The sequence below is a fragment of the Lissotriton helveticus genome, chromosome 3_2 (assembly GCF_964261635.1).
Source record: "Lissotriton helveticus chromosome 3_2, aLisHel1.1, whole genome shotgun sequence".
NCBI classification, from domain to species: domain Eukaryota; kingdom Metazoa; phylum Chordata; class Amphibia; order Caudata; family Salamandridae; genus Lissotriton; species Lissotriton helveticus.
Genome location: NC_136062.1, coordinates 405515678 through 405543370, shown reverse-complemented (window position 1 = coordinate 405543370; position 27693 = coordinate 405515678). Strand labels below are relative to the sequence as shown.

Here is a 27693-nt window from a genome sequence, read left to right as displayed (position 1 = left end):
AGAATAATACATAAATTAAACACAAAGGTATCATCCACAACACCGTTGGTATGTTTATCCTCAGCATTCCCTATGGACAATGCGACAATAATTTCCACAAGCATCAGCAGCTGAGGGCAACAAGAGAACCCCCTTTTAAGAGTCTTTGCATCATCTATCGTTTTCAGACTGGACTGACCCTATCCTTCCTTCAAACCTGCTTTCCCCAACACAGGCTTGCCTCCTCATTTCTTCTGCCAACTGTCGGGCCAGATTTGAAATCCCCTTTCTTTCCTCATTTTTGAATGGTGGAATTAACCTGCCTTTCTCTCTTCACAACCATTTTACCGATACCACTACATACCTACGATCCAAGGGATTTTGATTGGCCATTAAACTCGTCCCATTCGCTGACTGACAGTATTTACTGTATAAAAATGTATTCCCTCACAAACAATACTGAAGAGAAATTTCAGCTATATAATTAAGAATTTTGCATTCAATCTAAGTCCTTAAAGTTGTAATGCTGAAACAAAAGACCAGAGACAAAAGAGTCTACTGGAAATCAGATTTTGGAACGCCCTTTACATCCATCTCAAAAAGACTGGAACAGTCCCTCCAATCCAAACTGCCTTCTTCTGAGCAATGCTGAAAGCTTGCTTCCATGACAGGCTGCAGCCTGGCATCTTTCGATCAGAACGAACACAACGCTGAAACTCAGAAGGAATCTTCTACAATCCCAATGGCCAGCAGATAAAGGAAGAAGCATAACAGCTCCAAAGACAATATCACAATAAACACGGAGGATGAGCGATCCCAGTCGGATCACACTCAGTGCCTGCATTGGGTGATGCTGGCATCAACCCTGCCATTAAAGCAAGCATTGGCATAGCCAATAGGTCTCGCCTTTGGGACCATAAAAGTGTTTTGTTATCCAGCATAATATCCTTGGTGCAACAACGTCAACTGTTGCATGGCTAAACACTTATAAGGTCCCAAAGGCGAAACCTACTGGCTATGCCAATGCTTGTTAAGCAGCGCTTTCCGCCAAGGTCACAGCCGTGAGCAAACCAACCAGCTGTCTCATTTAACAGAAAATCGATCAGTCCTCCGATTCAACCACCGGACTTAGCCGAGGAGCGTTGGTGATGGCTGATGTAAAATGATGAATCCACATTCCGAAGTAGCTTGGGCTAAAACTCTGGCACCTACTAAAACAACAATTGATGGACATAATGCTTAACAATGTCAATCATTCACCCCAGTCCCGAGATCCAGCCCTAAATCCATCGTTTTTTTGCAGACCATGCCATTCCAGATTAAACCCAACCATATGCAAATCAGTCTTGACCCTGCTCCCCATAGGACCAGTCCAGTCCTACCTATCAAGCCAGGTACTCCCTGGACCAGAAGCAAGCTAAATCTGGTCCTTGGAGGACCAGGCCTGGACTGCTCCCATGAGGAGCAAAGTCAAGTCTGATTGGCATATGGCTGGGTCTAAACTGGGGTGGCATGGGGAGCACAAGAACAATGGATTTAGCCCATGTCTGGGACTGGGGATGATTGTTTGATTTCCCTAGCATTCAACCCATCATTGTGCGTCTCAAACTCTGGTACTAGCAGGCATGTGTGTGTGAGGTTTGAGTTCAAAAGTCCCTAGTGTGATTCAAAAATCTCTCTGAAACATACAGATCCAAGAACCGATTCAGACGGGAGACTTTTTTTTTTAAAGTAGAAATTGCTTTATTTTAGCTGTCTCCCGCCTGAAATGGGCTCTACTTCGATGGAAGTAAATAGGCAAAAGACCCTCCCCCCCCCCCCCCCGACTTTAAAAAAAAAATCTTCCACTTCCTGGTTCGAAAATATCTCCACGTATGAAAATATAACACCTCACCACATGCTCAAAGTACACATAACTCTGCAACGGTACACCGGAATCTCCCAAATAGCCCCAATCAAGTGTGGAGGCTGGACCTGGATATCCCAGGGTCTGTGGCTGCCCGGATCCTACCAGAACAAACTACATCAGGGGCCATATTACAGAAAGAGCCCCGGGGGTGCAGCGTCCGCTTGCACTCGATATACATGCCCCAGAGGTACTTTGGTATTACAGAAGGGGCCGCAGACGCTTGTGCGGGCTCTTCCTAAATACTGATAGTGCTGATGCACTTAAAGCGCCAGCGCTCTCTTCAGAGGCGTTCCCTCGTTTGCATGGGAGGGGGGTGTTCCATGCAAATGAGGGAATCCCGTTGCCTCTGTGCTGCGCACGATTACAGACGCGGGCACAGAGGCAAAGAAGCACTCAGTGGGGCACTCGCTGTAAGTGCTAATCTGAGAGTAGCCATCAGCTCACTGACTGCACCCGTATTCAAGGGGGTCTCCAATTTCCTTTAAAAGTGCAGGCAGGTTGCCGTCGGCACTGTGAAACACAAAGCAGCTGCCGCAAAGCCGCTCCGTATTTGACTTGAATGCCTGCCCCAGGACAGCGCAAGTTCGCAGTTGCCACCAGGGCAGCGCATTATATGTAATAGGGCGCACTTTCGATTTGTACCCAGCGCACTGGTTTTAAAGTGTGCCAGGCACAAACATGGATAGTGTGCCCTAATATTTTATATGGCCCCAGGTTCAGTAACAAACACAAAAACAAAATGACTGCAGCTCGCTTACACGTCAACTGCGTACAATTGTGGACAACAGCCGAAGAACACTTTACGCACTGGATTAGAACTACGCTCTCTGCCCACACAGACCATCACGCTGTCAACCATCCACAACGGTGATAAGTAACAGCAATACAGAACAGAAAAACGTCGATCCACGCCTCGCTGCCCCAGGGGCCCGAACAGATGCCCCGGAGAGGAGCGAGTGGCGGACTCTTCATCGGGCGTCCTGGAGCAACTACAAACTGCCGTACTCCTCATCAGGCGTCCTGGAACAATCTTCTCACTGGACCCACGAGTGCCCTAACATTTCGGATACTTTAGACCACGAAGCCCGGGACGCCTGACCCCATGATGGCGGCCCCTCGTGACCGGACTCCTCCACAGTGCGGCTCACAATGACTGGGAGATAAGGCTTTCTGATTATTTCGGTCTCTTATGATCCCCACTGTGTGCTATAATGCTTCTTTTCACTCTGGTTCAATTAACGACCAACCCGGACGTGCCTGACTCAGCAACTAATTTGACGCTGTAAAGAATTTCACGATGCCTGTCCCCATGATGGGGTCACCTTGCGATCGGATTCCTCCATCGAACAGACCACAATAAAAACGAGGTGAGGCTTAAGACTCTGGACTCCTTTATTCCCACTGAATGCCCCCCCCCCCACAAACTGGCGCCTCTGATATCCACCCAGTCATGCTTGACCCTGCAATGACGAGACATGGTCACGTAATCATGGATGCCTGACCCTAAAATGGAAGATCGTCGTGACATATTACCTCGAATTCAACAGCGAGTAGACACTCATTTTCCTGAAACCTGCCTGTTTTGAAAATCAGGCTACAACTCGAATGGGTGCGAGGAAACATCGGCAGACCCCCTTCCACCCCCCCGTGGAGGGTAATGGCGAGATCTTGAGTCCTTTTTAAGAACTATTGGGAGTCTGGCCCTTCCTTTCCTGTTAGACTGTCATTCTCAGCACACTCACGATGTGGAAAAGGAGCCCAGGATGCCTGACCTCAACATAGCCGACAGTGGTGACTTTTTTCCCCCTTTGCTGATCTTTTACTTACAAAACCCAGCCAGGTCTGTGCCTGACCTCAAGAGGACGTCTGGAATTCTCTCGGGCCATGGCTCCCCCCCCTACCCCACACTATTCTGACATTTCTCCCCCCCCCCCCCCCCCGAGTACACTTGACCCCTACCCGGACAGCCGAGTTCGAGCATTTTGTCCAACGCCCAGTGGAGCTGCTGCGTTTAGCTAATGAGGAGATCGGCCTTGGTTCAGCCCCTTACCGTCACTTGCCCAGCTGGACATCGGACACAGTTTCTCCCCTTCTCCTTGTCTCGCCCTCCGCCCCTCAGCATATTTCTGCCGTTCTGCTTTTTCCTTGTCTCCTTTCTATCCATCTTTCTGACCGATGCCCGTTGGAGCTTCCTAGATAGCTATAGGGGAGACTGGCTTTGGATTACCTCCCTGGCCGTCACCTACCCATCCGGTCTTTGTGCCGACTTTCCCTTTATCTCTTATTCCATCTTCCCCCTCGTCCACTCCCTTCTCACTCCCCCTCTCCTCCTACCTTCTCTACTTGTTTCACTCTGAGTACACATGATCTCTACCCTGACAGCGGAGTCCGAGCATTTTGTCAGACGCCTGGTGGAGCTGCTCTGTTCAGCTAAGGAGGAGATCGGCCTTGGTTTATCCCCTGACCGTCTCGAGCCCAGCCGGACCTTGGCCACAGTTTCTCCCCTTCTTCCTGTCTCGCCCACGCCCCCTCATCTTATTCCAGCCGTTCTGCTTTCTCTTCATCGCCTTTCTTTCCATCTTTCTGACCGAAGCCCGTTGGAGCTTCTTAGAGAGCTATAGAGGAGACTGGCTTTGGATTATCTCCCTGGCCGTCACCTACCAACTCAGTCTTTGGGCTAACTTTCCCTTTATCTCTTTTCAGTCTTCCTCCTCGTCCTCTTCTTTCTCACGTCCCCTCTCCCCTTTCCCTCCCTATTTGTCTCTCCTGTTAATGTGTCTCATATATTTGATGTAACGTGTAATTGTTATCATTGTTGTAACATGGCTGACCTTATGTAAAGCGCTCTGATACCTATGGATCTAGCCAGCGCTATATAAAACTGTTTAAATAAATAAATACAAAGCACAACCGCTAGTACATGTTGCATCACGTGCCTATCTAGGTACAGTGTAAAACACTCACTTCATGTTACACCACGCTGCCACTAGATGGCGATAAGGCTTCAGGGCTTTGCAGAAAGGCCAGCAGTACGCAGGAAGTAAACAAGGCACACCTACCGGCATTAAGGCTGCCTGCTGTTCAGAGTCAAAGCACTAAAGAAATTTTAAAAAATTACATTCACTGTGCTATGGGAAGGGGGCGCTCGGGGAAGGATGGTCTAGACTAATGTAAGGGGAGGGGTTTGAGCCGCAAAGGAAGGGAATGCACAGCTGAAATCCGGCAGCCCAGGTGGCAGATTCCTACAGCGATGCCCCACCCACGCTTCCTACAGGCAGGCGACAGGAAAGCAAACCCAATGCATCTTGTCTATGTACCGATTCATACCAAAACTCTTTACTTCTAAAGCCTCCAGAGTACAGTTCATTGTTTTCTCCGTCCTCTGTACAGTGTGCACAGACCATTTATTGTTATAACCGTTTGTATTTCCCGCATGTAAAGCATGAAATATTTTTACAATGAGCGCGAGGTGCACAGTTTAACAACACTCAATGTGCCAAGCTGGGAAGGATGAAAGTGGGAGGGCCCCCGTCAGCAGTCCACTTTGTCACCTCAGGTTTCCCACCCAACTCTCTCTGCAACGGCGCTCAGTTCGAAGAGCTGTCATGGCTGACACGAGGGCATGGCATGGCTGACACGAGGGCATGGCATGGCTGACACGAGGGCATGGCATGGCTGACACGAGGGCATGGCCCACACGAGAACATGGCAGACACGGGCACATGGCCGACCCGAGGGACATGAAAGACACGAGGGGCATGGCCCACACGAGGACATGTCTGACACAAGGGCATGGCCGACAGGAGGGCATGGCCGAGTGACCCGGGACGATCACAAACGGGGTGATGAAGGGGCAGTCAATATTTCCTTCTTGTTTGGACATGCTTCTAGAGTCATTTTAACATATAGCTCACTAGACAGACACTTATCAATGGTAATTAAGTCCCATGTCTGCATCCCAAACATCGTTCTGGAAAAAACGTTGTCAATATCGGGCATCTCAGTAAATATTTGTTGAATACTATTTCAGGTCATATAACATATTGTTTAAGACTTATTTACATAGAAATCGGTCTAAATTATTTTTCTCTGATGAACTGCGGTTGGAACGCTGCCCGAAGCAAGCCACACAAACGTATGCTTGACAATGTAATTCAAAAAGGAAAAAAAAAAAAGCATTCACCTCCCCCGCCCCCTCCCCGGATATGTCCTACTATTGTATGGTGTAAACCTGTATCTCAAAATCATTTACTTTGGACATATATATCAGACTTGTATTTCCCATGGAGGTTAAAAAATGTGTTTAAACTAAAAATGCATTTTTATTCAAACTCCACTCTCTTAAACTGCACAAGGATTCCCAGGCCCAAGCTTTAGATGTACGCAGGCAGGCGTGAAACGTACGTTCCTATTTAGAATCAGGGCGTTAAGTGAGCCGGGTCCTGCAGGTGCTCAGTACCGGTAATTCTAACAAGCAGGTTCTCAGACGGGTCCCTATCAGGCTCTCCACGTTTGCCCTACGCCACAGGGTGAGAAAAAACACAAATCTTAACTCTGCAGCAGTACCACACTACACTGCCTTTGATGGTACTTCCAAAATAGAATTGTGAAAGTTCTTTCAGTCTTATTTTTTTCAGAACTGAATTATTTTCGATATTATATGCAACAAAGACGTTCATACACACCTGGACAAAATGCTGGAAGCAATCGGAGCTTCTCTGTTGCAACTCATTTCTATGTGTTGTGCCTGCCCCAGATGAGGATGCGCCGAATGTGATAAGACACTAACAATAACCCAGGGCTCCAACTACTTCCTACAACACAATAGTTCGCCAGGCAGCCGCTGTTCATTTTCCATCACGCTTTCACATTAAGTGTAGCTACGCTGGAAAATAAACACGCGGCTGCCTTTGCCAAAGACGAATGTGGGGATACCAGAAAGGCAGCCGCATCTTTATTTTCCCATCGCGCTTTCACTTTAAGTGAAAGCGCGATGTGAAAATAAACACGCAGCTGATTACCTCTTTACTCGGGAGCAGAATGTACCTCTTTTCTTGAGAGCAGAATGGATGGTCAGCAAACAAGCGTGATGCCGAATAGGCCGCCGCATGTTTATTTTCCCATCGCCCTTTTACTTTAAATGAAAGCGCGATGGGAAATAAACATGCGGCTGACTTTGCCAAAGCCGAATGTAGGGAAAAAAGTGCATCCCACCTAATGAGGGAGAGTGTGCCACGCCGCCAGTAAAAGATCAAATCCCAATGGGCGTGGCCAAAAGGATATAAGGCGGCAACAAAGAAGCCTCCTTTACAATCAGAAGCCAGCGTTTTGCATTTAGGATAACGCTGGCCAATTAAAAAGATGGGCGGAGCTTCAACTCCGCCGACGAGAGCTTTGAAATCTGTATTGATTCCAAGGAGCTCTCGAATGCCAAGAGCAGCGCATGGACTGCGGTCGACAGCCGAGACCTAAAAACACGACTATAATATTATTTTGTCTATTTTTGTTTATATCTTTACAAACAAAAAAACGCTATAGCTACAATAAAACAGAACTGTATGTGTCCACTCTTTCAGACACACAAGATAGCAATCGAGGCACAACAGGGGTGAGTAATAATGCTACGTAGGACTTTTGTTAGCTAAGGAGGGTTTTCATAGAGGCTATTCTATACTTAAACAGCGATTTACTCAGCAGTAGGATAGTATTTTTTAAGAATAAGCACAGTTCGGAAACACCAAGCCAGCGCAATGATCTTGGTCTGGGCCAACTTTAGCAAACTACAGACTTGCAATATATACAACCTGAGTGACCTAGTAGTAGAACAAGCATTTTCAATGCAAACGGTCCAGTCTTTCAGACCTTATATGTATTTAGCTATAAAGCACATTAGCCTGGATGATGAAACATCTACTGTTCTTTAACATGGAGGGAAAGTAAGCGCCAAACTGCGTGACACGCCAGGTGTTCATGGAGAGAAATATTGCCTTTCAGTGGGAAATGTTGTAGTCCAAAGCTCTGTTTCAGGGCCTTCAGTGGTCATATCACTGAAAATACAAGATTTGAAAATAATATGGTCTACAGCCGCTTGTGGAAGACAATTTATATGGACCGGAATCTAGAGAATGCAAGTGATTCTGGTATTTTACTGACCTCTGCTGGTCGGTTTCTATCAAGGCAGTTAAATAGGGACAGTTGAACAAGCAGAAAGCAAATCTGGTATTTTCTCCTTGAAAAATACTACCAAAGTTTCGCAAAGATCCTGAGATGCAGGAACGGAATGATTTAGATTCCGGATTGGACAGTTCACGCATTACTATGAACTCTTTTCCCGCACTGATGGGTGCAGCCAAGATAGCGCTAGATCAAGTCCTAGGGATGATCCCTAGAGCCCACTAAGTATATACACATATAAGTGTAAAATAAAGTATATCTAAGAGGTCTCGAATGCTCGACCTAAAAAGGCAGGTCAAGATTCAGGCTGATCAGCCGAAAAGTAAAAGCGTACCTACCGCAGAGACTACAACTTTGGAGAGAACAGTAAGTTGCCAACAGGACAAAAGAGTCTGAACTTAGCCCTAATGTACCCCTTGGTATTTCAGCCCTACCCAGTTGTAGTGATGGCCAACTTGTCTTGAGTTACCCTGCTACAATCTTTACTGCGGGTGGGGTTACATGCCAATCAGAGCATCAGCCAACTGTACAATTACCCTATGTCCTACTTTAAAACCCCTTACTACTATAATTAAGTAAATACGTCCCTGCATGGCAAAACCGAATCAAAACATTTGTGACCGATCGTAGTTGAAAATGTTTTAGCAGAAAAGTATCTGCTAAGAACCAACATGCATAACAAAGTAGCCGTTTGATTCAGTAAGCAATGTACCGCAATACCCACAAGGGTCATGTACGCGCTATACTACACTTTATAAATAAAATAAAACTAGATCACCCGTAAAACATCAGGGCACTTCCCTGACACACACTGCGAGGACAATCTTTCTTTAGGGTCAGATCCAAAGGATCCGAAAGCTGCATTACAGCACACAATGTAAGTTATACCGGGGCATGTCTGATCAACCTCTATCACAATGACCTCGCACTCTCTTGCCCTTTAATAACCAAGCATCTAGCGCTATGTAAATACATCAAAGTTCCTCTCTGCCATTTCAGAATCTATAAACATTCTTCACTGACAAGCTTGCCATTAATGAAGGCTGAAAGCACATTTTATTTCCAATTTAAGAGCATGGAGTAGAAATTAGTGAAGTTATTGGGCAATGCTCGATTTCAGCAGCATATGGCGGTACGAGCCAGGAGTACCATTTAACTTTTCACACACACTGATCTTTGAAGGGCAATTACAAATCTTTAGCAACAAAGTTTGTTATAAGTTATTTTCTGTTCTTAGCTAACTTTAGTTCCAGAGCTTTTATTAACAATCTGATCATCTTAAAAATGGAACAGTGGAACGATGGAAGCTAGAGAATTATTTCAAACTATACCACGCAAAAAAGGAAATACATAGCTGATTATCATAGCTGATTATCACAGCAAATCCTACCCCTGGATCTATTTAAGTGGAAACAGGTTGTCCGACTGCTAGGTTAATTGAAGTGAAAAAACTTTGCATGGTCATGGTGACAATCTCTTACTACAATCACAAATCGACAACTCTGTAAAAGACTTGATCTATAGAATTCTATTACTTCATCACTGCCCTTTGGGATATCCAATCTGGATTATACAAGTAGACTTTTCATTGATCTCTACATTGGAGTCTAATAAACTAATCTGTAAGCAACAAAGAACCCAGCAGACAGACACAGTACTCATACTAAACAGATGGGATCGCATCATCCCACTCCCAAATACACTAGCCTATATTATAGCTCTCTCTCAGTACAGACAGGCAAGCTCTGGAATAAACTCAAACAAATTAAGAACCATCAATAACTATTGGCGATTCAGAAGAGAAATAATCACCTGGTTCTTCCCTAAACCAGATCCCAACTGACTCACAGATACAACTATGACTGGTTTGCACCGGCTGCTACCGATATCACCCTCCTACATCTCTATTGTTATGTTCCAAAATTCTTATAGAGCGCACGTTCACCGATTGGTTTCTCTGAGCTTTTCTAGGAGGTGCTGAACCCTGCAGAATTATTAGGATGCTGAAAAAAAAAATCAGTCTAGCCGCCAGGTGCCATTTTTTCATTTGCTGTTTTCTGCATGCTTTTTCTTGTCATTAATTTATTTTGCAAGCATTATAAAGCAACATGTGCGGTCATGTAAAGGAATGCAACATAATCTCACTCGTGGATATTTCCATTAAATGTCATCATATACGTGGAGATTTGAAGAAACGTAGTTGTACTGTATCTAAGTGGCAACTGTAGTGTGGAAACACATTCTTTTTTGTGTTGTGCTTAATGTAAGTTTATCACTTTACTAACCTCAGACCGTTCAGTGTTGAAGAACGTTGTATTCATCCCCTTAATTTTTAAGTGTGTTAATTAAATCAAGTGGAGGGATTCTCAGACTTCATGGTTATGACAATGCTACCACAATCTCAGGATTTCTAAGATTTATCGTAAGCATGGCTTATTTTGTTGCCGATATGGTTACAATTCTTTTCTTGGTTTGTATATGTGCTTTGTATGCTTCTGATTTAAAATTCCACCTCACTATATAATACTACACAGTTTATAGCTACATTGTTGTGGACTTTGCACTGTAGGTTAGCCAATGCTTGGAATGACTCCAATCTCAGCATCACCTCCTGCTTAAAATCAGCACCACTTTCTTCTGCATCATGTTTAATGTAGGTTAAAAACCCTCACAACCTCGCTCACAGCTAGGCCAAACCATTTCTAATACGTTATTCAACTATGCACTTCAAAAAGCTTTTTCAAGGGTATGAAGCAGTATATGAATTCTACATTACAGAGCAAAACAGCTAGGTAAATATCAGTTTCCCCTCTTCCATGAGCCTGTTTGGGTGGGGCCCTGGTTTCATATGGATCTTGATGGGATGGACGTTTAGGTTCTTCAAAGTACCAGTTGGGGTGGACATACAAGGGTGGACTCTCAGCAACAGAAATGTGGAGCAAGCAGTTATGGCCTAAACCACCTGTCTCATTACCCATGGTGCATCATGTATTTTTGGGGAGACGACAACCAAACCTCAGCAGCTGTGCCAATTGTGGTAGGCAGCCCTGGCACATGCTGCCTTTCTCAATACCGTTCAACTAATACTCACTGTTTTCTTGAGTCAGAATTACAAATGTTTGGCATTTCGGCCTTTTTTTTGCCTACTTCTGAAGCATTGGGTAGAATAGTACAGTTGCCCTCTCACATTTAAGAAGCCAAGCTCTGAATGAGGATGGAGTTTGAATAGTCCCTTTTCTGCGTGGTTTTGAGCACAATGGCACTCATGCCCTAAATTTAGAGAATTGTCTAGAGATGATAGAATTTCTTGGGGGTTGGGAGGGGGGCTGTGTAAGACAGAGGCGCATGACAGTGGGAGGCATTTAAAGCAGACAAAAAGGATAGCAGAGAGAACAGAAGGGGATACAGCATTTAAGACAAGAACATTTTACCCTAAGTGGGACGTGTATGCCCAGATGTGGGTCCCGTGCTCGCTACGCCACTGGTTTCAAGCTAGCCAGGCTGATGAGGGGTGATGCCCCGAAACTGGTCCCAGGAAGCTTGTTTTTCGATACAAGGATGACCTGGCCAGGCAGTTCGGGATGGACTGTTCCCATGGGCAACAGGGTCATGGCTGGTTTGCATATGGCTGGGTACTACCTGGAATGATCTGGGAAGCAAAATAATGATGGATTTTACCCAGATTTGTGACTGGGGGTGAATGTTTGACAATGTTCAACATTCTGTCCATCTTTTTGTGTCATCTATTTGTGTTGCATTTGGCGAAGTAAAACAAGCATCATCTCAAAGACAAAATATGTTTAATGTAAAAGAGGCACTGCACAAGTAGTCCATGCCACTGAAGGGATTACTTAATGTGCAGATGAGGTAAAAGCAGAATGTAGTACCTCCGTCAGGTAAGCAAATGGCTGAAGTGAGCTGATCCTGTGTCCTATGTATGTAGGCAATGGTGGGCAGAACAAAAAATTTGAATGAAAGTATAGCAGACTTATTTATGAACATAGCCAACTGAAACCCCTTTATGTATTGTATATACAGGGTCACTGGGATTGTGAGGCCACAGAGTTTTTCTGCATGATTGCAGATGTGCAGCACAGTCCATCACCTGCAATTTCACCTCAAAAAATGTTTCTATCTCAAACGATTAGAAAGTTACTAACAATGCAACAAAGTGTTGCTGCACAGTGGACAGATGTTTACAAAGCTTGACTGGCTACCTTGCTATTGGTTATTGATGTATTTAGATGTTAAACTGGTGCTAATGAGGTGAAAATTGTGCCCAGGAATTGTTAAAATATGTAACAAATGGAAAAATAATGAAGTAATACCACTACAAAATGTGCTGCATTACGCTTCATAATTTGTCTTTCTTGCTGCATAATTTTATCAAACCTGCTGGATAATTTGGCCCTCCCCAGCAGCATTATTTCGGTGTCTCGGGTATAAATATTTTTTTATTAAAAGCTAAGTGATTTTGGCCAATGTTAGACCAAAAAACAAAGGAAAGATGGAGTGTGACTTTCTCTCTGTTCCCTTTTTCTCCCCCCCCTTTTTTTCCTTCTCTTTTCTCTGGACGTCAACTTCGTTAGTTTATGTATGATTGAATTTACTCTGGAAATCGGTTTCTTTTACTTGTATATTTCAGGTGATTTAATACAATTTGTTTTTTGACCTTGGTCTTCAACTGGGGGGAGGGGGGTGATTGTATTAAATGTATTAAATGTCAAAATGTGAATACATTTTTTTTTATTTTTATAAACGAAAAACACAGGTTGCAGTTTCCTGACTGAATCCTTCACACAAAAAAAATTGACATTCCCCATAGGAGTAAAACTGCTGTGAGAGTTAAACAATCTTTCAGTCCCTACCCTCACCCAATAAGCATCGGATCTTGCATCCTGATCGACATACGACCCTACAGGTAGAATTGAGTCCACATCAACTACTTGTTACTGGATACCAGCCTGGACCTACTCTTCGAAGAAACTTGTATAAAAGCGCCTCAAGCTACGCATTATTTAGGCTCTGTACACCACTTGACTGTCCCTGCTTTCTCTCTTGTAGGTGAAAAGGAAGAATGCCGAAGAATTCAAGACCGCCGCAAAAAGCAGTTTTGCATAATCACCTTTCTGGACCGGATATGGAATAGCAAAATTGGCCACCAAACCCTATTAATCCCAGTTCATTTGCATCTGAGTACATTTGAAAAACCTCTTCACCACCAGACTCCATAGAACGTTTGAAGCCATGAATTACCATCAACTTGTCACTGGAGAGAAATGATGCAAGCCATATATCCCTGATGCAACCTTGGCCCCAAAAATATCTGATCTCTGTTAAAGAAACCAACTCAATTATCTGGAGTGATCACCACGTCATAGTCAACCTGAACCTCTGAACTGCGACACAATCACCAGAAGCACCAAACTCATTAGCATTTAACCCGAAAAGGCTTGGACAACGCCTCCTTCCAGTCAGAACTCCTGGCAACATAGCCACTGAACCAATTTCCGCCAATTACCTACCTAATTGCTCAACAATGCAGCTCCAAAAGAGTTTTGCAACACCGGTTGCCATGTCAGAAGACTGGTTGACTCAACTCTGAGAAACTACAAAACAGGAAAACCAGTAAACTAATTTTTGAGGCAGAAAAAGGCAGTACCAGAAAAAGACTAGATATGGTGAGAATATCGTACAAACAAACAAAAAAGCACGATATTTCTGATGCTTCATGTCAAGGCAAAGAAATCCAAAAACAGGACTAAATATAAAACTGCACAACCCATACATAAGATATTTTAGCAAAACCTCGAACTAAAAAGCCAATGGTCTTAAAACCCACCATCTTTTTAACAAAGGCACTCGCAATCGTATCACACAGCCAATACGGCACTAATTTTGTCGATGTTCCTACACAACCAAATTTTCGCTCCATCAAGTTGTTTCAGTGAAAAACTGAAAAACAACAATCAAATCAAAACTGTCAGCATTGCTTGGTTATCCGCTGACACATAACTACCACATATAGACAGTCACAAATATCGTTAATGAATCCTTGTAAACCATATAATTTAGGCATGGGTGAAATTTTAAATTACATTGCCTAATGCTAAGAATTTAAAGTTATACTTGTAATACTCAATTCAGAAATGTTTGCAATTACACCGCTTTGCATAATTATGCACAAAATGTCTTTTTAAAAATTACTGCAAACATACAGGGCCAACAGAACACAAACAGCTGTTAGCAGCGGTGTCTTCCGTGCCTCCTGGTCACTCCTGAGTGACAGAGACTCTGCCCCTCTGCTTGCAGATACCTCATCCGGAATGCACCTTGGGTTCCACCCGACACTTTCACCTTCTTTGCCAGCGACATCTTCCTGAAGTTCCCCATTAAGTTTGACAGCTGTTTCCGACGCCACTTTGCATACAGCTTCCCTTGTGTAGGTATCCTGGTTCCTAGGGTATCCACAGGTAGGGTGGCTCCCCATCCTTCTGTCTTCCACGGAGTTTCTTCAGGGTCCACTGAGTAGGGTCCTACTTCTTTAAAATTGCAAGCGTGACAATCATTGACTTGAAATGAGCACAGTCGTGTTCCCACTCTTAACATGGCCTTCGTAGGGTTCCTAGTTACTTACCTCGGAAGGTGCCTTGGGTTCCCTACACTGCTACATCTTCTGGGTATAGTCGTGACTTGAGTTGTAGTTCGCATCCCTATTTCAGTATATTGTTTGGTCACCCTCTCCCTCAATGACCAGTGTATTTGCACAACTTACCTTTTTTATTTGCAAAGTATTGTGTGCATTGTGTATATCTATGGCTAGTGGGTATGTGTATGCGTTAGTGAGTGTCTTATAATAAATACATATTTTTATAAATACACTATGTGGTTCTTTTCCCTTCATCTATTCATGTAAGATTATGTTCTGGTAAAAGAAGCTGCTACACAATCCTTCTGGGCTAAGCTTGAAGGCTGCTCTACACAGCTACCACTGAAAGAGCTTTTTAAGGTTGTCTAAGACCACTAAAATCACCATAAGGGTTGTCTGGAATTATGCAGGGTGCTCCACTTACTTAAGTGAGCACCATATACTAATCCAGCCTCCTACACGCTTGTTACACAAAATTCCGAAATTTTTGCCTTTACACAGCATTGCATAATTATGCACACAATTGCATTAATAATAATTATAATCCACATTTGTAAAGCGCGAACAATCACCCATAAGGGTCTCCAGGCGCTGGGGGCCGACGGGAAGATTAAGCTAACTACTGCCCAGAGTCACAGGTGCTGGGCTAATCTGCCGCCGGCGCCAGGGATAGAACCGGGATTCCCAGATTCCAGCGTCAGTGGCCCTGGCCGAGGCACCACACCTCTCCCTTCAGCAGTATTAGAACACTGAATCCGATCCATCGATACCGGGGCTTACCCTTAAGGGTTGAAGGCAGTGACATCCTAAGTGCAGTCATGCATGTTTGATTTTTCTCGGACTACGACTGTAATAGTAATGTCCTCCTTGGTGCTGGCTTTTTTAAGAATCACAGGATATTAGCTTTGATCTGGTGTACTTATTATTTTAAGTGGGAGCTCTCTCTGTGTCTCTACCATTTATTATATTGGTTTCCAGGTGGACTTGTGTATTTTGTGTTGCACGCCTTTGATTTATTTGGAAAAATTGTATATATATGGTTGTATACATGTTGTATATATTTTATCTCCGTAGACACTTAGGGCCAGATGTAGGTGGCCAATTACCGGTCGGTAACGGCCGAATTCGGCCGTTACCGACCGGTAATTGGATTTTGAGATGTAGGGCATGCATTTACAGAATCGGTATTTTACCGATTCTGTATTTACCGATTCGGTAACATTACCGAATCGGTAAATACAGACTCGGTAAAATACGGATTCTGTAAATGCAGATGTAGCTGGCACATGTCAGAGTGCCACAGGGCTTTAAGAATCTGTATTTTACCACCCAATCCCATTTGGTGGTAAAATACCGAATCCAGGTGTGCATGCACATGTGTGCATGCACACCTGTGCCATGTGACACACAGACATGCCCTTAGGGCATGTCTGTGTGCCACATGGCGCACATGCCTATTTTTGGGGTGCCAGAGGGTGTCAAGGTGACACACCCTGCACCCTTGCTAAAATCGGTATTTACCGATTCTGTAAAACCGATTCTGTAATTACAGAATCGGTATTGCCCATTGATTCCTATGGGCTGCAAGGCCCATTGGAATCAATGGGCAATACCGAATCGGTATTTACAGAATCTGTAAATACCGAATCTTAACGATTCGGTATTTACCGAATCTGAAATACCTACATCTCCCCCCTCTATTTTACCACCTCTTAAATACCGATTCGGTATGAATCGGTATTTAGGAGGTGGCAAATTAAAATTACCTACATCTGGCCCTTAGTCTTTCTTTAGTCCTGAAGAAGCCGCAACTTTAAGGCCGAAACGCGTCGACAGTTATATCGGAGAAGTCTGCTTTGACCCAAAATATGTAAACTAAGGACTTTTGGTGCACATACTTCAGAATAAAGGAGGAGAATATTTTGTTCTCTTAGTAGCGCCAGTTATGGACTATCTCCATTGGTTGACTCTGCGGCAACTACACAAAACAGCCACCTTCTATTAATTGGTAGAAAATAGTGAAATAATTATTGTGATATATGATTCATGTAGGTTTAAAGTTTATTGTATGTATATGTAACTGTGTTTTTGTGTGTAAATAAAATGTTTTATTCGTATAATAATTGTGTTGGACACCAAGTCGTATTTATACATTATCTTAGGGGGAAGAAGTTGAAGGTAACCCCGATTGTTATATTCTAAATAACTATGCTGTAAGTAAGTTAAAGCCCCAATGATTAATTAGGGTAATCTTTGGGGAAATGCAATCATATGAATTTGTTCCTGCATTACTAACTTAGACTGTGTAAGCTGTATGTAGCCACATTAAAGTATGTACCCTAAAGAATTATTGCGAGCATTCTAAAAACTCTCTGCAACACAGAATGTTTATTTAAAGACCAATTTAAACGAACTAGACCTGTATCATGTTTTCAAAATTTCAAGTGCTTCAGCAAACTGCCCACATACACATCAAACTACAACCAACACCAATTTCGACCACACACTTAAAGGAAGCCCAGGAAACAAATGAGTAACAGATCACCTCGGGACCTTGCCCTGCCTATAAAACGTTCAATATTCGATACAAGTGACGTAGAAACTCACATGACAATCCAATAGGCCAATACAACGCAATATACCCCCACTCTCAAACAGTCAGTATTATGCTCATGCATTCTGGTGTTTTTACACAATATACGCAGGACCATACAGCCTTGCAGACTTCTTTAGCATCCAGGATCATACAGCCTGCAGACTTCTTTAGCATCCAGGATCATACAGCCTGCAGACTTCTTTGGCATCCAGGATCATACAGCCTGCAGACTTCTTTGGCATCCAGGATCATACAGCCTGCAGACTTCTTTAACATCCGCAAAACAAACAAGGTGGTCCCATCCGAGCACACCACTTCCTGTCACAGATGTACTTCCCTACAGCCCGACCAGAGGCAAACATCACAGCACTTCCTGCAGAGTCACTAATCAGGCCGGAAGGCCCTCCCTACAGCCCACTTTCCACTACCCGTAGTAGCTATCTGCCAGCATCTCCGATAACCGCCTCTCCTTGAAAGAAAGCGTAATGACTAACCGGAGTATATCCTGCAGCCCCTGAATGGAGGGCCAGGGGACTAACAAAAGCATCACGGCCCACTTGGTGGACCCTGAGAGCTCTGGACGCTGGCCCCGTGGGCTCATCCCGCAGCCTCTCGCCCCGCGGCTCAATGATGCCTGCAAGCCCCCACACCCCGTCTACTATCCTCACCGCCAGATCCGATACTCACCTACTACGCCCAGTCGCCCTTAGGACCCTCCGACATGGCACAACCGGAATACACTCAGTGCCTGAGCTGCCTGGAACGCTACATGTAAGAAGGGCGCGGATTGGCCGACAGGAGGAGTTCACGCAACAACGTGGGACCAATCAGACACTCTCGCGCAAAACATGTTCCGCTGCCTCCTTTGAAGGACAAAGCAGAAACGCTGACACAAACATCCGCCACAGCTACACCCTGCTGCCCAATCAGTGGCGCTCGCGCAAAGCTCTGCCTGTCTGTACTTGATGAACCAATCGGCGCGGTGAGCCTTGTCGCTGATTGTCGGAGGTTGGTCACGTGACACCGCATACCGGAAGCGCATCCTGGTGCCAGTTTGTTTCTGTGCCCCCCGTACCGTGCAGGGTATCTAGTCAGGCAGGCGCAGCTATCGTGGATGTCTTCGCTCGCGCTGCAGACAGTCTTTTAAATAAGTCTGGGCCCCACTCTCCTACTGTTCACTCAGTGTCTCGTATCCGTAAGCCCAGACGTACCAGCAAGGGACGGAGCCGCCAATAAACACAAGCCCGCTCGATCCTGGATTTATTTATGTATACGTTTATATATAGAGCGCACTTTACACGGAGGTGTGAGAGTGCTTTACAACAGAACGAAAGATTTTTGTTAGTGCATCAAGTATATACCTGGAATTTGGTTCTTTCATACCTGAATTGGAAATTCCTACGTTAGAATGCTCACGAATGCACCCAACCCAGCAAATTATATGTTACACCTCAATGGACGAGAGCATTATAAACCTCACTACTCCCCCCCCTGCTTTATTTGTTTAGATTTAATTTCCTTATGGCACGAGGCATTTGCCATTATAATGGCGAAAGTGTGATATTTTAATGATCAAAATACAGTAGAATGTACGAAAAAAGCAGCCACAGTTATTTCCTCTGCCCCTTACCCTATTTCTGCTAACAAATTACCACTGCGTTACCTGCTGCTTCTCCAGCCCTCCCTCCCAGCCACTGCTCAAACACTTCTCTAAGTAACATAGTCAACAAACTATGCAGACAATGGAGGCCAAACGTGCATAGTTTACAGTTTTATTTTAATGATTCAAATTTCACTACATTATATTTCCAACATGTAAAAACTCATTGCATGTGTCTGTTCATACGTTAGATGGTAAACAACAAGTGCATGATATTCTCTGTGCAAATAGAACATACTAAATAATTCAGACCACATGAATCACAGCAGTCATCCAATGCCCATATGTTAACATAGCTGCCAAGGTTCCACATTGCTATGTGTGACATTTTCATAATTTCAGTGGAATTATGAGTGACATTTCAACAACTATGAGTGACACTTTCTCGCGAGCAAAATCAAGCAATGAAGAGGAGGAAAAACAATTAGCAGAAATTCCACCCCTCCCTCCTCCTTTTAAATTCACGAGGGACGTTTTTTAAAACACTGAAAAGTTTACTGTCACTACACATTTAATTTGGAATCTTATCAACGGTTAATACAGGTAGAGCAATCTATTTGAATTGCACTGCTGCGAGTTTTTTTTTTTATATTGTCAGAGCTGAAGTTAATGATTAAAAAATACTTCCTGTTTCTAAAGCTTGCTTTTATTTCCTCTGAAACTGTTATGAGGGGTTTAGCATTTCAAATACCCCCTTAATCACTAAGGCTGTTCACCAAAAGGTGGTATCGTCCCTTTGTTACTATTAATGTTGTAAATTACCATTATGTCAGAAGTCATGAATTATTGGACTTGAGCGGTCAACAAGTGGCCTCTTACTACAACAGAGCACGGGAGGCAGTCAGATCTTTTGAGATCTTGCATCAGCAGAGATGACTATAAAAACGTTTCAGCTCTCCCAATGGTCGCCTTGAGAACACCTCTCAAACTGGCTAAACACAAGGAGTGGTATTTCACAGCTGTCTGACCGAGGGGGTGAATTAGTATATGCTGAAAACTAAGGTGTACTCGCGGAGGAGTCAATTGCCAGTTAACACTATGTGCATAGTGCTCGAGGTGACAGGCTCACGGTCTGCACTCATTCGCTTGAAACGCACTGAATTTACATTTTTCAATGTATATGCAGTCACATACAATAGCCTGTGCATCGACCTCTACACATCTGAGTTCCTGGCATCCCCGCATGAGAGAATACAATGAAACCTGCAGTGCACCCACTCAGTATCTAATGAACGTGCACCTGAAATTCTGACATCAACCGTACCACAATACACACGCACGGGTATCTAAATGTGCACTCACATACCGCTGAGCCAGCATTCCCACTAGTCTCGCCACCACGGCAAACCACTAGCATGCAACCTCAGGGCATTGAATTTGGGCAACTCCCTACTCAGCTACTACCAAGAGAGAGGAAACATCAAAACTCCATCACTTGATACTTTCAATACCCTCTCAGAAAAAAAATTCCATTACATTATCATTACAAGCAGTTCATCAGGTTGCTCTCCAGACTACGCCTGGGTAAAGTTACATTTTGAAGGCTTGTTATACATAATTTCTGAAATTGTGCTGCATCACATAATTACATGCTATTCAAAGTACACATTTGGAGTAATCACAACATTCTCAGTATAACGAAAGTAGCTGGTGCATGGTGCTTTTTTTGCATTGTTTTTGGAATGCGATGCATCCTTGTATCAAAATATGATACGAGGGCGCATTTAGCACCAAAATATAGCTCTAAATGACAAATTTGCATTTCACATAATTATGCATAAAGTTGTGTAATTATATAAAAGCACATTATGTGAATTTCGTACACCCCTACTTCAAACCCAGCACCTCCAGAATTCTTCTACGATTTAATTTACATAGTGACAGTAGCTATAAGCTTACCTGGAATTAGGTTACTTCCCAACTGAATGGATAATTCGTACGTTTGAATGCTTTAGAAGAACCTACAACACGGAACCCACTGGGCAAATTACAGACCAATATCAGGTGGCACATTCCTAAGTAAAATATTTGAAGTAGCAGGTTTTACTCAACTTTCCAAGTTTACAGAAAAAAATCACTTGATGTCAGGCCAACATTCTGCCACTCGTATCCATACAGGATGACCCAAACTCATAATGGACAGGGACGCAGTGGCAGCTCAATAGCTTTTGAACCGGTCGGTGACATCTGACACTGTCCACCACCACATTCCACTACACAGACTCTATCATATTGGAATATATGAAAATGCTATGAAATGAATTACCTCTTATATCAAAGACAAAGTCTGGTATACCTGCCTTCGGTCATATCAGCCCCTCAAACACACAAACTGTTGCATCCCCACGCTTAGTCTACATCTGCCCAACCTCTTTACCAGACTTGATTAGATAGTTCAACCTCTCCTGTTACTACTAAGCAGGTGATACATTATTCTAAACATGTAAAGCCTAGAAGACCTCTACAAGTCAAGACTTGGCATCTACCACCTGGCCTTAAATACAAACTCAATACCACAAAGACTGAGATCATAACCTGTAAACAATGGGTACAACTCCTGCCTTCTTCCATAAGCCTCAAGGAAATCAAGGAGGGCCTACAGCTACATCCAGAGGTAAGAAACCTAGATTCAGATCTATATTTTATACCAAAAGTCAACAGGGCCACAAAGAGCACCTTCAACACAATGAAAACACCACAAAGCATTTTCCCATACGCCGGAAACCAACAGATGTTACAATCCAACCTCACGCTCATCTTCTCTTACCTTGACTATAACTATAGTCTATACCTTGGTGGCCCCAGTTTCCTCATATGTGGTTGTAATGTATGTCAGTGCCTGCTCTGAGTCACCACTTTAGCTACACGTTTTAGCTTGACATTTTTTTCTAATGGCGACATTTTGCATGTTTCACACTTACACGATAATATACTGAGACGTTATTATACATGCTGTTCATTTACTAGTATATTAACAAGTTGTTACTACACTCTGTCCAAGGCTAGGCAAATAGAACGCAATGCACTTGCATTTGGTTGTCTGGTTGGAGAGAACTCTAAGGATCTAAACAAACCATTGCATAAGTTCTGTACCTTTGACAAAGTGTGATGGGAACAGTGCTTTTATTATATGAACAGCCTCTGTGCTCCATTCGGGAGAGAATCAGTTCTACTGGGATAATCCTGGAACACGGTACACTGTGACTGAGATGCAGCCCGGCTGACTCTAATCTTTATCCTGCGATGGACAATAGCATGTTCCATTCAGACTGGCTTCCTGCTTCATCATACTTAAGTATGGGGTGTGTGGTGGGTGGGGGGGCGTGGGTAGGCTGTCCCAATGGATCTGGTCGAGGGCAGTCACACTATGCTCTCGATAGCGTAGGTAGTATTAGATCTGGGTATAATCACATACTAATGTTATCATGTTTGTACTGTTTATCTTTTTCACCATTCTTGTAATGCTGGTTTTAAAGCTTTGATTCATCTTCCTAATAATTGCAGCTCATGCTTTCTATACAAGAATGCAACTATTTCAATATATTTTTGAATAGCCATAATTGCATCTTTCTTGTGTTTGCCTTGGACATGCAAAAGTAACAACGAAAGGGTAGATCTGTTTTACTATTTCATTGGGGAATTAGAGTGGTCATGTTCAAGGTTGCAGTTGGGTAACAGGTTCAGATGTAGCACTGTGAACTAGCTAGGATTGGGCCAACATTTTCTGATGATGCGTGAACGGAGTCCCCTATTCTGAAGTTTATGTTGTCCAGATTCTCAGTCCTATGTAATTAGTAGGAACCATATACCAATACCACATACAACAAATCAAAAAACCTCCAACAAAAACCCTGCATTTACCCCAGAGAACGTTTGAAACCAGTCCTGCAACCATAACCACTAACTGCAGCTAGATCAGCAATGTTTAAGGCACTTTGAATCATCCAAAGTGCCTCTCCAGGATGAGGAAAATAGTACACAGTACTCCAAGCCCACTCCTCGGATTATCATACCGCCTTATTATAAGAAATCCATAGGAGTAACCACTTTATCAATATAATCCGCCAAGCTCTAGAACTACTATCCAAGAGTGAAGCATCCAGGAGTGTTGGACTTGGCCCTTTCTGCAGGGTCATCACCACATTGTTTTGTCTTTCCCTGCTGAACCCACTATGGTTGGCTATAAGGACTCTGAGTACTTTACCATTCCTAACCAGTGCTAAAATGCTTGTGCTCTCTCCCTTAAACATGGTAGAGTTTGCTACCACCCGATTGGCACATTTAATTTACTAGTACTTCCCCAGTAAAGTAGTACTACATTTACCCGGGGCATGTAAATTAAATACCACTAGTGGGCCTGCAGCACGGATTGTGCCACCCTTTGTAGTATACCTTTAAAACATGTTTCAGGTCTGCCATTGCAGCAAGTATGTGCAGTTTTAAACTGCCGATTCGATCTGGCAAAATAAACCTTCCTTTTTATTACATATGTCACCCCTATGGTAGACCCTAAACAGCCCTTATGGCAGGGTGCCGTGTAATTGAAAAGTTGGACATGTACATTTAAGTTTTACTTTTCTTGGTAATGAAAAACTCTTAAATTAGTCTTTTAGTACAAGATTGTTACAAACATTGGTCACAAGTCGTCTGGACTACTGTAATGCTCGGTTGATTTCCACTGAGGAATCTTCCCTAAACAGACTATAAGTAGTTCAGAACACGGCAGCTCGATTGTTGACCAATGCCCCTCCTAGAACAGCTTCACCTCCCCATCTCCGTAAATTACACTGGCTCCCCATTCGGAAGAGGATTAGATTAAAGATCTGCTGCATGGTCTAAAAGCCCTTAACTTCTTGGGACCTAATTACATCGCAGACAAACTGATCCGATACAACCGCTCCAGGAGAATCCGCTCTGGGTCCAAAGAGCTTATTCTTATACCTCGCATAAAACAAACCTGGTTGGGGGGAACATCCTTCTCTTATGTAGCCCCATCTCTCTGGAACCAGCTCCCCCTCCACATTCGTCTCTCCACTAACTATATATCCTTTAGAAAGCAGTTAAAAAACGTACTGATCTAATCACTGGACATTGTTGTCATAGCGCAAAGATACCCCGGTTGGGGTGATTCAAGCGCTCTATAAATGACATAAATAAATAAAGGCCTACTTCTCCCGTAGGATAACATTGGGTAACATCCTTACATTTTATAAGTGATCACTTTCAATAGAGGGCAGGTAAGGATTGGTATCTAAAGAACTATAATTTAAAATCCCCTTTATTGGTAAAGTTGGATTTTAAGTTACAATTCTGAAAATGCCACTTTTAGAAAGTTTGCATGTTCTTGTCGCAACCATTTTGTGCCTGCAGCCATTATCCCAGGTCACAAACTAGGTGTATCTGGCAGTTGGTCTTTGTGTATGGCTCCCAGACAATGAGACAATGAGATAGGTGTTGGCAGGATCGCCCATCTCTGACCTGATCAGTGGTGAAGCTGTTGCCTACAACACTTACACATAAATATTGGACCCTCAGACCCAACTCTTCAGTACATCTCTGAATCTATGGATGATACAGAAGGACTGCTGTGCTGCCCTACTACCAGAAGGGCTGCAACTCTGCTGCCCTGCTACTCTGCCTTTCCACCAAGACCAGCTGCCTGTTGGCCTGCTTGCTGAGAAGGAAGACTGAACCTGTACCATTAATCCCAGGATGAAGTGACTGCAACAGTCAGCTGACCGACATCCTGTTCTGTGCTACAGGGACATAACAAGCTCCAGAGGCCACCCTGCATCTGCCCAGCTGTACTGCTGCCTGTACTGGCAACTAAACCTACGAACCCCTGCTGTATTCTCCTGGAGTGATCTCTATAAAATGCCCCTCAGTCAGGTCCTGAACTTTCGGTGTCACATCATTTCATAGAAAAGGAGAAATCCTGATGTTCAAGTGCTTACCGCCTAGCAACGCGAAGCTCCGGTGAGCCAGACTCTTAGCACCACAGCGATGTACAGCAACGCAAGATCTGCACTTAGTGCAACAGCATCGACACCCTGCAGTGAATGCCAATGCGAACCTCCAGCAACGACCATCTGTGACACCGTTCAAGACCTTTGTGCTAGAGTGCCGACCGGTCTGCTCTTCGTGCAAACCATCAATACCGCTCTCCCTGCACCCGGAGACCTTCTTCACCGCAAACCAAACTCTTTGCTTTGGACTTTTGAAAGTAACTCTTGTATCTGGCCGATGCTCTATCGCGGTCAGCCTGAACAGCCGATCTCGCATGATCAGATAACCACGACTGGAGCTTTGTGTTTTTAGTTTCCTTACTCACATGTACTATTCAAAATTGCATATCTCCTGTTTTACTTATTGGATGTTTATCATTTTGGTCTCAAATGAGTTATTACATGTTACTTTATTTTTACACAGAATTTGGAACAGTATCTCTGTATCCATCAGGACGACTCCACGCTTCCCCCTCTCTTTAATGTACAATACATCGTTATACAGTAAGTCTGGTTTGGCCTTAAAATCAGCAACTCTTTACTGTGTCTGTGTCTCAGACCCTGTGCAGCTCTCCAACTTTCGGCTGGGTGTGTGCTTTATAAATACCACATACATGCACTTGACTACAAGACAATCACAATGCTAAGGTGCAAACATGAGAAACAGCCCTCTTAGTTCAGAAACCTTTCTTACTCCCTATTCTATTTTTAAAAAGAGCCTGAACAGCAGATAGCCATTAGGTCTGGCTAGTAAGGACACTCCACGCCTGTTACTACTGCTGCCCAGAAACCTAAAAATACAGATAGCACATGGCAGGGTAGATTGAGTCACACGTTCGCTTGATTCATGACGCACTTTAATATGAGAGGAGGAGGGCGAGGCAGGGGCGGAAACAATGCAACAATATTTATTACTGACCGGTTGCAGCAAACTACATTACTTTCAGTAATGGGGTATATTATTACCCAGCTCAATGGCATCCGCAGGGGGAGGGGTATATGGCGTGACTGCTGCTCCATGTACCCAGGAGGGGTGTAATCTGCGCCAGGCTCGCGGACCATAAGGCGCTAAATAATAGATGCTATGCTGCTGGCCTTCCCTGCAATGCCCCCACCCCCGGGGAGCAGTGAGACAGGAAGTGCCCATCGCCGGTGCACACAAGCGGTAATGGCCGATTGCCTCATCTGGGGTGGGGGGAGGGCGGAGATCTGTAACCTGGGATGACACTGGTGGTTACTGCACCCCCACCCACCCCCTGGAAACTCGCGCGCGCCCTGAATAATTGATGAAGACGGCCCATCCTGAGCCATCTCAACCTTCAGAGACGATCAATACGGATGCCGAGACCGAGGCAGCAGCAGACCCCCTCCCCGTGCAGGAAATACGAATATGCGTCCAATCAGGGCCGGCTCTAGGTTCAAGGTGGCCCTGGGCAGGGAGCGTAGGTGGGGGCCCCGGAAGAGGGGGTCCGGGCGGGGCGGAGCGCCGAGGCCAGTGAAGAGGGGGTAGGGTCAGGGTGTTTGGAAGTGGAACAGACCACCATATCCCTGTCAGGGGCCGCCACGCAAATATGTATCCATCCTCAGAGGATTATTATATTAAGGATATATATTGGCGTGGTGGCCCCTGGGGTTTGGTGGCCCTGTGCAGATGCATAGCTTGCACATGCCTAAGGCCGGCCCTGCGTCCAATAAATAAAATACCACCCCGCAGCCTGGTCCACCTGGTAAAGTCATCACAATTAGGAGGAGGGCTCCATCTTTAGCCACAGGAAACATGCATGTGATGGGCAGTGCCCGCCACCTTGACTTCACAGGCATGGTTGTTAATTTCCGTGTTACTATTTGTTGAATATTTGTATCGCCCAAAAATGCAGTGGTTTAAAATCTTATTTCAGATGCTGGCGTCCTACTGGCAAAGCACAGAGAGGAGCCAGTCCCATGAATTTTGCAATTCACCAAAAAATGAACCAGTTTCCTTCTCAACAAGTCCGAATCCAAACCACGACAGGATATTTACAGGATAAAAGTATCGAAACAAACGGCTCAGCCTCACTACTGCCCTTTGTTTAATTAGCTTTAAGGATAAACAAAGCCTGTATATTCTAATTGCTACTGAGCCCCAGTGTCAGGCGGAGGGTGCCGCGAGCAGCTTTAACCCCTTCCAGGTATTCAATAGTTGTATTTGTTAATTCTGCAAAAACATAAACTCTAAGATGTAGATGTGTCCTACAGACACTCTAACAGTAAAGCTCTGCTACCTTTTGGCTATAAAAACCTCATATACATACACACATACTTAAAATTCAGTGTGTGGAAAAAAGTTAATACTAATGGCACACAGTTAAATAAATATGAGATGTAAAAAATGTGTTTATGAGCTACATGTGGATTGTGGCCCCACAAAAAAAAACATCTTAAGGTTCTCGTACGTTTATAAACGTCTGGGCCTTCGACCTAGGGGTTCCATTGCCAGCACTACTCATTCGCATTATTGGCCCAGAACACGCACTTTACCCATCTTCTATGCTCTATTCAGTCATGTGGAACGTAGCACTAGAAGTGAACTGCGTACGCTGAAGTCAGGTCACTAGATGTATGCGATTATGCGTCTCTGGCTTGTTCCGCATTATTTAAAATTTGCTGCTCTTGCTATGTAAGCCACCTGCTGCATAAGTTGTTGATTTGCACAAAATTCTTTGTAGCGCCTACTGCTCTAAT

The 27693-nt window shown here is 44.1% G+C and overlaps 1 protein-coding gene across 3 annotated transcripts in view; it reads right to left on the bottom strand.

The window, feature by feature from the left end:
• The window catches only part of LDLRAD3 (low density lipoprotein receptor class A domain containing 3), a 498268-nt gene that overhangs the window by 432912 nt on the left and 37663 nt on the right, over positions 1 to 27693 (bottom strand). For 2 of the 3 annotated variants that reach the window (XR_013609676.1, XM_078684330.1), the window contains exon 1: positions 17995 to 18118. The exons of the other annotated variant lie outside the window; for it this stretch is intronic. The gene's annotated coding sequence lies outside the window, so the exon portion shown is untranslated. Of the gene's footprint in view, positions 1 to 17994; positions 18119 to 27693 lie in introns of those variants that run through there. 3 annotated transcript variants of the gene reach the window in all.